The sequence below is a fragment of the Grammomys surdaster genome, unplaced genomic scaffold, assembly GCF_004785775.1.
Source record: "Grammomys surdaster isolate TR1022 unplaced genomic scaffold, NIH_TR_1.0 797, whole genome shotgun sequence".
In the NCBI taxonomy this organism is placed as follows: domain Eukaryota; kingdom Metazoa; phylum Chordata; class Mammalia; order Rodentia; family Muridae; genus Grammomys; species Grammomys surdaster.
Genome location: NW_021605216.1, coordinates 1,239,630 through 1,251,779, shown reverse-complemented (window position 1 = coordinate 1,251,779; position 12,150 = coordinate 1,239,630).

The window sequence follows — 12,150 nt, the reverse complement described above, 5'->3', positions numbered from 1 at the left end:
AAGGGTAACAATCCTGTGAAAGGGCCAAGCAAGCAGGAAATGAGACCACTCCAAGTTGAAAACAGGCTTACTTCAGATGGTATCGAAACCTATTATATGTCATAAATCTTATATATTTTTCTTTACAGCAATTACCATTAACATAGAACATCATTTGTTCTTTTTAAACTTATATATTTGGATATGAGATCTCGTCTTCCAGGTTGACCTTACACTTGCTGGGGAACTAAGGTTGGCCTTGAACTTCTGACCCTCTTACTGCTATCTCCCAAGTTCTGCATTTACAGACAAGATAGAGCCTCGTGTATTTTAGGTGTGAAAGTCTGTACTGATTGTCAAGTTGACAGAAAGAATCTAGAATCACCTGAAAGACAAACTTCTGGGCACAACTTTGAGGGGTTATCTTGATTAGGTTGACTGGGGTGAGAGAATCTACCTTAAAATGAGCAACAGCATTTCTGGAGTGCAGAGATAAACAGGAAGCTGGCTGAGCACAGGAATTCATTGCTCCCTTCCTGCCTGCAGACACCATGACTAGATAGCTACCATAATAAGATCCTTCTTCTGTTACTTTTCCCTCATGATGGATGGAATCCTTCAACCATGAGCCCAAATAAACTCCTCTTTCCATAAGTTGCTTTTGCCAGACAATTTTATCATTTATAAAACAAAACGTTAGGCAAGTGCAAACTGAAAGAAAATATATTTTTTCTTATATAATTGTTAAATTTAATTTTATATTTTATAATTATAAAATTAATTTATAAATATTTGTTGGTATTAATAAATAAGATTGACTATTTAATGACTTGGAGTACTAGGGATTGAAACTATTGTCTACCGTGCAAGCACTCCACCATGGAGTTTTAGATCTCTAGTCTTTTGTTTTTTTCTCTTTTAATTTAAGATAGGATCTCACTAATTGATCAGATTGACATTGGACTTTCAATTCTCTATCTTGGCTCCCAGGGTACACAAGATTATAGGCCTGCAGTACCAGACATGAGATATTACATCATTAGGAATATCCCAACACCAGCACTCACACTGTTCTAAACTGTTCACTAAGTTTGACTTTCTACCCATTGGACAGAAGTTGACAGAAACCCCTTGTCTACCTTGAATCATCATGAACACTTTTCCTTTAAAACATTTATTTTACTTTTCATTATGTCTTTATGTGTGTGGTTATTTGTACACAAGGGCACAGAGGCCATAAGAGGGAATCTCTTTATCTGGCTCTGAAATTATAAACAACTGTTAGCTGCCTGGTATGTGTGCTGGAAACTGAGTCCTCTGGAAGAGTGGTAAGTTTTCTTAGTGAAATAAAAATAAAAAATCAAGGCTCCCCAATAGCCAGTTATGAACTCCTGTCATCTTACTTAACAATTCTTTCTGTATCTCCTCCAGGCTGAGAAGACTGAACTTTTAGAGGATAATCATCACTATCCTCCTTATGTGCCAAGCTTCCATTCTTCATTCCCAAAAGCCATTCTACAATTTCATTTTTGAGGATTATCCTTATTGTCAGGGATCCAAAGAGGAAAATATACGTATGGAATTTATTTTCTTTGCCATTGAACATATTCGATCAAATACACATTTGTTCTTTTCTTCTTAAAGATATATTTACCACCCAACCTCATCACAGCATAGAGGTCAACAGGGCAGCCAGCAAGACATACCAGTTCCTGAGATGGGTGAAGAGCTTATGCACACCTCCTGTAGTATTAGGAAAGAAAACAGAGTACAAAACCATCCCACAACAGGAAAGACTGATTTCTGACTTGGCGGTAGTGTCGTGTGTTTATGTCAAGGAGCCATGTTTAGCAGTGCTAAATTCTACCATTTCTGCCCCTTTTGGCAGAACTTGGCTTTTGCAAGAAAATGATCCACAAGAAAAGTTAAATGGCCTTTCAATATCTCTTGAAGGCTGATTTTCAAGGGCAACCAGAAGTCATGTGAGAACCAACTGAAAGGCATGGCCATCTCTGAATAGTTGCTTTGTACTACTCTACTCAGCAGTGGTCCACGCAGCTGCTTTTCCACCAGAGGAAGCTGTGACTCCCATCAGCATACTGGCTATGTACTTATATTTAACTGCATCAGGACTTCTTCCTGCGGTCATCATCAACACTGAGAAATGAAAACTCTAGATACCTTCACTTTCAAGCATCCAGCACCTTCCTTTCTGTTCTATTAATCCTAATCAATTAAAAAACTTTTGACCTGAGCATCCAAAGCCAGGAATGGATGTTCTACCATCCACATAGTTTGGCATGTTTGCAAAACCAGAATCACAGTGGGATTGTTGCTGTGTTACACCTCCACTGTCATCAAGGTAGTTGTCTCTGTGCGCTATTCCAACACAGGCCTCCTTCCCCAAGCTATGGCTCTGAGAACTTCATTTCTCACAAGCTTCTTCTGAGTCATAAAATGTCATCCCTTCATTAGAGGGATAAAATGACCTCTGAACTCAGACTTCAAAGACCCAGGTCAGAATCCAATCTCTGTCCTTCACTATCCAGAGTCCAGCCTCCCTTCCACACACTACAAATACCATTGGCTCATGTAAGTAACTGAAGATATTAAGAAATGACATCAGGCATGGTTAGCTCCAGGGTTTTTGATAACGTCAGAGTTCTGACAATTCCCAGAGTGTGACTTCAGAGTCCCTCTGGTAGGCTGTCACTAATTAGAATATAGCCACTAATGACAGAGAAATAAATTATCTCACTTCAAAATTCCAGCATCATGTATGCCTTGTCAAAACCTTCAAAACTGGGACCAGATCTTTACAGTAAATAGATGAGAGATCATATTTCTCAAAGAAAATAAAATTAAAATACTTTATGAGTAAACATGTGTAGCTTAAGGCTTTTCAAAAGACCTATTTTTAATAATTGTTCTTAACCTCCCTTCTAGCCCACCACCCACCAGAGGTAGTGGGAAAAAAGGTTACCAGGATATGAGAGAAGTAGACCTGTTTAGAAATTGTTCTTTGCAACAAATCCCACCTGTGTTGTTATGAAATCAGAGTTCAGTTCAAAGGAGTCAACAGTGGCAGCTCAATCCGCTCACAAACACTTCGCGGCTATACTATCAGTACACTTAGTCAGAGTCAGGTTAACAGCAGCAGTGGTACAACCTAGCAGAGACAGCCAGGCCTCAGCTGAGTCAACATGAGTTCAGCAGAAGGGATTAAGACCACCGGGGTTGCCGGCAGAAGTTCTTTGCTGTGCCTCTCTCAATGAATCAAAGATCAGGGAAGACATGAGACCAAGAAGCATTGCAATGCTAACTATGTAAGCAAGTCTCTCTCACAGTCTGTTGAGTCCTATTTATACTCCCTCCAAACATCATGTGTCCTCCATGGGTCTTGCCTCACCACGGGTCTTGCCTCAGCACATGAGTCTATCTTGGCAAAACTCCATGTGAATCTGTGCCAGCTGACATCACTCTGCCAATTGGCCTGAGTCTGTGGAAGCAGCAGGAAGCCAAATGAACCTCACAAGAAGGTTTTTGGTGTATTTCTCTCTATGGATTCACAACAAATAGAGTTCAACAATGTAAAGCAAGGTAAACGAATACATGCGTGTAATGAAGAATCCTTCATCATGTGTCCTTCCACACGCTTGCTTTAGCAAACCATCCTTTTACCTGTGTCTGCTTCAGGAAAACACTCCATGTGTTTGCCTAGGCAAAGCATTATCAGACACAACTGACTTTCCAAAGCAATCAGAAGTTTCCATTTAGATTGTGTAATTTAAAATCGCTACAATATCCAGATTCAAAAAGCATGAGCCTATTATCTACTGACATGCCCTTTGCTTTAATGTCTTGGTACCAAGGAAATTCTTTAGATGTCATTCTTAAACCACAGTCACAGAATAAGTCATTTTACCGTAAATATTTGATGGTTTATCAGTTTCCTCAAGAACTTTTTAGTATCTTCGATGTTTGTGTTTTGAGTACAGATTCTACACTGTAGTATCTATTTATTTCTCACTCCACTATTATATTTATTTCTTGTCCTGACTCATCTGGCTACTGTCACATATCCATCGATGAAGTGTAGTGCATACAGTTACACAGCTTCACATTCTCAGATACCATGCCACTTTACAATGTGCACACTGACTTTCCAACAGCTTTACATTATGTGGTAGCTCGAAACATCAATGATTAGTACAAAATCTAATCATGGAAACATTATGATCTATACCAGAGCCAAGAGACAATAACCAAAGAAACAAACCTGGCCCCCTTCTTGGTTTTGTGAATAAAGTTTTATTGACACACACAACCAAGTCCCCTAGTGCATATAGTATCTGTGACTACTTAGGTATCGCAATAGTGAAGTCAAGTAGCTGTGACAGAATTTTTGCAGGCCATTTGTAGGGCATGTGGAACCGTGTTACAAGACAGACATAAGAACTGGCAAGGTTGAGTGAGCTCACAGCCCTGGAATCTCAAGCTCTGAATAGGAGTAGAGCCGTTCCCTAACTGTCTGTCCCTGCTCTGGAACATGTAACCACAACCATGATAACCCACTGAGTGACCATGGGTACTAAGTCATATAGAGTAACACCTGGAGTTCTCCATGATAATAAGTTATCTAGACAGCCCTGAGCATTCAGCAAATGAGCTTCCCTTCCGAGATTTTTTTTTTTTTTTTTGCTGCAAAAGGTATTTAATCCCTGATTCACCCTGAATAAAGTGTGTGAATTTACATCCACAATCAAATAAACCAGTATGAATAAGCAGTAATTTTCTCAGGATAGATGCTTCATTAAGGAACATTATGGAGAAGGATATCTACTAACGAGCTACACCTAAGACTCCCAAGGAAGGCTTTCCCCCCTCCGGGCCATCTTCCCACCTCTGCCTGCCATAAAGACACCCTGAGGGGAAAGGAAGACCTTGGACCCCCCATTCCAGACTTCCTTCCCCTGGCAGTGCACTGGCAGGAGACCAGAAACCATAGAGGACCCTTGTTTCAGACTTTAACTGTCTCTGGCAGCCGGCACCCACCCTGTCCCCCAGTGGGGAGGTATGATGCAGTACAATAACCATTCATTTCAAAATATTTATTTTTTGGCACTTTCTGGAAGTTATCTTCAGTTGTCAGGGCTCTCAGGGCTGCTACAACTGGCAAACCATAGACTGTCACATGGATGTTGAATTCATAAGGAGTTGATTCATTTACAGGTTCTAAGATATGAGGGGTTTTTTGTATATATGTACTGATTCTTCAGAATAGAAAAGGCAACAGCCAATATTCACTTAAGAAGGGCCTTTCATTCTTAAGAGCATCTTTATTGGAGTTCTGAAAAAGAATGGATGATCCTATGAGAGGAAGCTCACTGTGGTCACTGAAGGGAGGGAAGGTGCCTTAGATGAGGTAGCCAGCATGGCTACAAGACTTCCCAACATGCAGAGAAAGGAGCAGCACAAGGTTTCCCTTCTCAGCAGTTATAAGCAAGCAGCAATGGCCACCTTGCTGAAAGTCCAGTGTCCCCAGCAGAACAAAAAGTTGGGTCCTATTAAATGCTTCCTGATTCCTGAATAGTTGAAGAAGTTATTGGATCTTCCAGTAGAAACAGCATGGGAGCTGTTCATATGCCAGATGATGTCCTCCAGGCTGTGTTTAACCTCACTTCCATGCCCCAGCAATGTTCATGCTGGCTGGTTGTTCCAGGACTTGTAGTCAGGCTGAAAATGGGCCAGAAGGAAACTCTCTTTAAAATATAAGCTCTCAGTGGAAGCTTCACTAAAGGACTACACTTCCCAGAAACCTTAGGGCCCAAGAGATAAGGTTGATCAGTAACAGTCAATTCAGACAGCACAGAAGGCAGGGAGCTTCCCTATGACCAGTAGGAAAAATGGATTTTCACAGGAATACTTTGTCCTTTCTCCTTGAGATATGTGTTTAGCTTGTGCCTATTCTTTTCCATTAAGAGTCCCCTGAAAAGGACAACTGGATAGAAGACTCCAGACCCAAAATGCCATTGCTCTCAACTGGTGTCTTTTTAATGATCCCATCCTCTGTTTCTCCTTGTGCTGAGAAGCTACACAGTGATTAGTAGCACGGGTGGCCTGGAAGGCTCCCTGGAGGGTCTCCAGCCCTCAGATCTGCCTCCTAGCTTGTCAGCTGAGAGAGGAGTCCTGGCTTCAGCTCTGCTGTTGCCTGGCAGAGGAAAGAGTTCACTGCCCAGGCCATGGCTCTTCCAGCTTCCTCCTTGTGCTTCAGAGTCTCTGCCAGTGCTGTGAGGCCACCACAGTGTGGGGGAGGCCTCCCTGGCTCTGTCTCTGCTTCAAGGCCACTTCAGGACTCTGAGCTGTTTGGGAAGGGACAGCTGTCATGGCAGGTGCCACAGGGGGAGGCAGAAGCTTTGGGGACTAATTACAGGGTCTGTTCCCCCAATCACTTCCTTAGCAAGCCTGGCAGTGAGCCATTTTAACAGGCTGTAGGTGTTGCTTTTTTCCCTTACCCTTGTGTGAAAGCTGCAGAGGAGCTGTAGTCATTCCCAGTGTACACTTGACCTTCATCTCCAGCTGACCTTAGTCACTTGTCACAATTTTAAAGTCCGGACCCAGCCTACCTCCTCATGGCCATCCCAGGTTCTATGAATTCTTCCATTTTAGACCAACTTTCAAGACTTGATGTCTTTCCTGCTGGCTTAATAGTTTGTTTCTGGGCAGGAACTGCACGACCTACTGCTGTGATGTGCTCATAGTGCTTGATGTGTGACTTTGGCTGAGTTACTTAACAAATCTGATTGCTCGACTCTAAGATGAAGCCCTGGAAATAAATGGTCCCTTAAGTCCCTTCCAATGTATTACACATAGACAGAGTCTGCCTGAGCTGCTTGTAACAGCTGAGTTAATACAGGCTTGTCACCCTGGGGGAGGTTATGTTGTCTGTGGAAAGAGACATACTACTGTCTGGATGTTGAATGTACAGAAAGCCTGGGTAAGGCTTGGGCTTCCCTCTGCCTCATTGGGTGGAGGAGACCTCCTGGCATAGTAGGCTGGCCTCCGTGGAATTATGAGATCTCAGGTCCTTCCTCATTCCTTTATGCTTTTTTACACTGAGGCGAGTTCTTCGTTCGAGGCCAGCACCCCTCCATGGCCTTCCAGTTTTCCCAGCAAAAGGACTAAGCCAGGAGTCTATCCTGACAGGCCCTGGAAGGGAGCTAGTGAACTCTATGTTCTGTTGTGCTCACAGGAAGCTGCCTGGCATAGAAAACAATCCTGTTTCCCAATATCCAGGAAGACATTAAATATTAACTAGTTAATCTTTAACATTCTACTATATGATCATCCATGTTCTTTGTCTTCTGGGTTTCCTGACTCTGAGTGGACTCAGTCACAATCCAGATGGGAAAGCAGCCTGAAAAAATTAAATACCTGGCCCAATTTCATACAGTTAATGTAGCAGAATTTGGTGGCACATGCCTATTATGCCAATGTTTGAGAAGTTTAGGGCATTTGGAAATGATGAAATAATAATTTCTAACCTCAGGTTCATTTTTAAACAAAAGTTGGTTTCAGAAATAGTTTCTAAAAGATGGAGCTAGTATGCCAGCTTCATGATCCTAACGTTTAAACACAGCTCATTCTTGGTCCGTTTTTAGTACCTTAGTCTCCTCTTTCGTTAAGAACAAGTCAGACATGCCACAGCCTGTCAAATAGACTAGTTGTGGCTGCACAGTCCCCATAAGAAGCTTGGTTTTGGTGTTTTGGTGCTTTGTCTTTTCTCTTCCTTTAAGTTGGAAGGAATATTTTGTGCTCAAACATAGACTTTTCTGTGAGAACATAGTCGGCTCAGGAAAGAGGATACACAATCAGAATACACACACTCCCCATGGGATATAAACATAGAAATACACATGCTGGCACACACATGCACATATAGGCAAATAGACACATATGAACATACATACACACTCAGGTATACAATACACATAGGCACACACATGCACACATACAGGCACATAAATTAACATAGACACATGCCATATAGACACACATGTATATACATACACATATATACACATGCATATACATACACACACAGGCATATGCACACAGGTACAAACCTACATATATCAAGACATGTACACATATATATACATACATGTACCTATATATAAAAATAAACACATATATACACCTGTATACACATGAACATATATACCTGTACACAGTGCACACATATACCCACATATCCATATGTACATATATGTGCCCATCAATATATGCATACATACACACACATTCATGAACAAATGCACACACATACCCACATCTCCATGTACACACATGAACACACATATAAACATGTGCACACACTTGTACATGTATATACACACCCATGTATATACAGGCCACTTTCCTTCCTCATTTTGCTGCTACCTTTAAGCTCACTCATTCAGTAAGTACAACAGCCTCAGCCTCCATTGCTACTGAGAGCCATAAAGAATAGCCAAAAAAAAAAAAAAAAAAAAAACAACCCTGAGGATTTGAAATGTCAGTGGAACTACTGTTTCTTCAAAGAGCAATCAGTGGGTGATGTGGAAAGGAGACAGATGCGTGACTCCCACAGTGCAGACGAGTATTGATTAATGTATTCCTATCACTGCAGATGAAGCCTGCAGTGGGCCAAGGAGGTTGCACTGTTGGATTATGGCCCCAGTGCTCTTCATTTGGTGAATCTGGAATTACTTGGATCTCAATTCTATTGTCCTAGAGCCCATTTCTCAGTGTTGGATGAAGCAACCACGACCCTAAAAACAATGTACTTCGTAATATTGACCTTGTTTCCACTAGGGTTGAGGTCAGCAGTTACTACATTAGCAACTTTACACTAACCAGCCTAAGGAGGAGTTTATTCAGGCTCGCAGGTCAAGCCATCAGTCTATCATAGCAGAGAAAACATGAGCCGCTCATACTGTGTCCACAGCCGAGAAGGAGAGAGAAAGGAATATTAGTGCTCAGCACACCGTTTACTTCTATCTGATCCAGGAACTCCATCCCTGGGAATATCACAGATCACATTAGGGGATTGAGTCTTTCCTCTTCACTTAACCTAATCTAGAAACTTCCTCCAGAGGCATGTCCAGAGCTTCATCTTGTAGATCCTATCGAGTTGACAATAGTAATTCTCAACATGTTCATCTTTGTTCATAACAGTTTGGCTGCATCTGATAGCTTTTATATGAGTTACAGTTTTAACTCTGAGAGCATGGCTATTTGAGCTTTGTTTTGTTAAATTTCTCCCTATGTGGGTGGTATCTATTGATGAGAAGAATATCTCCTTGCTATGTGCTCTCCACACCCTCCCTAGCAACCAGCCTTATTCGTTTTAGTCCTTATTTTCAATTGCAGGAAGTAACTTGTGTCCCTTGCATTTTCTGATCCCACGAGGAGCCAGGCTAGACTTGTGTCCATGGATATAGGCCTTTGATATTCAAGCCTCTATTTTAGCTTGGTTTAGTTTGGGGTGATCCATTTTATTCCTTGGCAATCACTTGGGGACTCATTTACTTCCAAACACTCATTGAACACCCATCCCCTGTCAGGTAACCTGCCAGGTACTAGGATTATATTGTTGAACAAAACAGTTTCAATTTGTGCTCCTTGGAATTTACAGCCCAGTGAAGATACAGACCCCCCACCCCGCAACAAATAAGCTATTGGTTCTACAGCATGTAACAAGGGAACCTTCTGTAATCTGAATGTAGATTTCCCTGAAGAAGAGACTGAGATAAAAAAAAAAAAGGTAATAGAAAGCATTGAGATGAAAAGAGGGGGCTGGTAACACACGTACCGCAACCGTGAGATAAGAGAAATAGCATCAGTGGGTCTCAAGGAGTTTTACAGCGCATTTTTCTTGATGGCTATCTCAGAACGCTCTGTATCGAGGGTATTTATCTTCAATGCCATCCCTCTCCTTTTTGTATATACTCAAAAGCACTGCCCTTTGCTTTTGTACAAATTACAATGAATTGTTCTTTGCTTCTCTTTTAGTTGTCTCTAACAGGTTTTTATTTATGGTACAATGCTTGCTGGCTTACAGCTCACACCTTCACGTGTTATCCAGTGTGTTTTTATATTTTCTATGTGTATAGAGTGGGCGTCTTCATTTTTTGAGTGTGCTTGAGTCTTCTACTGTCATCATCACACGTGTGTGTGTGTGTGTGTGCAGACCAGAAGTCTGAAGTGGAAACTTAGGTATCTTTTGGAAAATCAGTTGTGTTGGATGGTGGTAAGGCCAGCAGCAGTGCTCAAGGGGTGGGGACACAGATCCAGTGTCCTCATAAGAGGAAGCATAAAGCCACACTCCATGAAATGGTGGGCAACTGGCTCTGATTTGTAGTGCATCCACAGTAACTGACAGGTGGGACAGGGCTCAGTACATCAGGCTAACCTTTAATGCACAAACCTTCAGCTTTTACCTCCCTGGTACTTTGATGACAGGCGGGTACCGTCACATTTGCTTCCTTATTTGTGCTCTAATATTGCTTTCTTTAAGGCCCACTTCAAACTCATCAAACTCATTGACTTATTTTTATCCTGTGTTCCTCACTGTCTAAGAATTATTTAGCACTTACCTTGCTGAACACCTTGGCAAATGCTCTGTCCTTACCTATGGAATCCTGATAATAAATTGATGAGGCAGGTGTTGTGTGATTCCTCCAGTTTTGTAGTTAAAGAATTTTTTTCTGAATACAACTTTTATTTTGACTTTCTTTCTTTTTAATTGTGTAGGTGTCTGTCTGTCTGTCTGTCTGTCTGTCTGTCTAACTATGGGTATATGCAAATCAATGAAGGTGCCCATGGAAGCTAGTGGTGTCAGATCCCCTGAAACTAGAGTTACAGGCAGTTTGCAGCCACCCAATGTGGGTGCTGGGGACCTAACTAGGATTCTCTAGAAGAGCAGCAAGTGCTGTTTAGCGATTGAGGCATCTCTCTAGCCCAGAGTGTAACTTTCCTTAAGAAGAGTCTTTCCTAAGACTCTGAACTCAACTTTGAGTGTGTTAGAGAAGTTTATGCTTTAAATTCCTAAGCTCTTGCCTACATAAAAAGCTATTTATGGAAAGCATTTAAGAAGTTATATTTAACCCAAATCACCACGTTTCATCTTCTGCTAAAGCGAATAACGTTTTCACTAGTTAGTGTAAACAGATGTACATAAATAGTATCCGTCTATTCTGGGAATCCCAGCATTGAATGCTATCTATTAATTACTTTCTACAAATTAGTACTAAAACTACACTACTCAGTATTTAATAAAAGTGTCCACTGGTTTCCCAACAGCACAGGGAACGGGGTTCCTTAAGTAGAGGAGATTAGCCTTCCATACCAGAGATAAAATCAGGATGTCTGCAGCAGGTTGGCTGCCCCCGGTAATGGATGAAAAAACTGTAGAACAGAGAGTATAGCACACAAGTTTTATCTGTCACAGCGAGTTACAGACCCACAGGAGAGTAGTGATTGACATTAGGTCATGTGAGCAATAAATACGAAATCCAGACTACAAATGTCTGTGTCTTCCCTCACCTGAGAACCTCATATTTGCTGTTCTAGACACAAAGAGAATCTCTCTCTCTCTCTCTCTCTCTCTCTCTCTCTCTTTCTCTCTCATTCATAAACATGCTGGCCTCAGTGCTCCTGGGAGCATTAAAGCAGAATGTGCTTATTTACGTTTATATTTTTTGTACCATTTTCCTTCTTTTTTATGATCCCGGCTTCCGACCGTGTGGCAGAAACACATAAAAATTGGCATAAAAGCAGGAAAATATGCCCCAGGTGCTATATTATCTGTGAAATAATCTAAAATGCCTGCACACAGGGTCTGCTCTCTATCTGTCAGCTCAGTGAAACCCCTCCTCAAATCTTCTGTCTATGAGAAGGGGATGAGTGCAGGTGAACACACGGCCAGCTTGCCCCCTGTGGCTCCACTAGAGATCATGTCACCAACTCTGGAATCTCTTCCCAAGAGGAACAGATATGGACAGGGCTCTGGTTCAGCATGAGAAGCTATTGGGGTGAGGATTTAAGGTCATAGTGGAGACAGGCCAGAGATAGATAGATAGATAGATAGATAGATAGATAGATAGATAGATAGATAGATAGATAGAT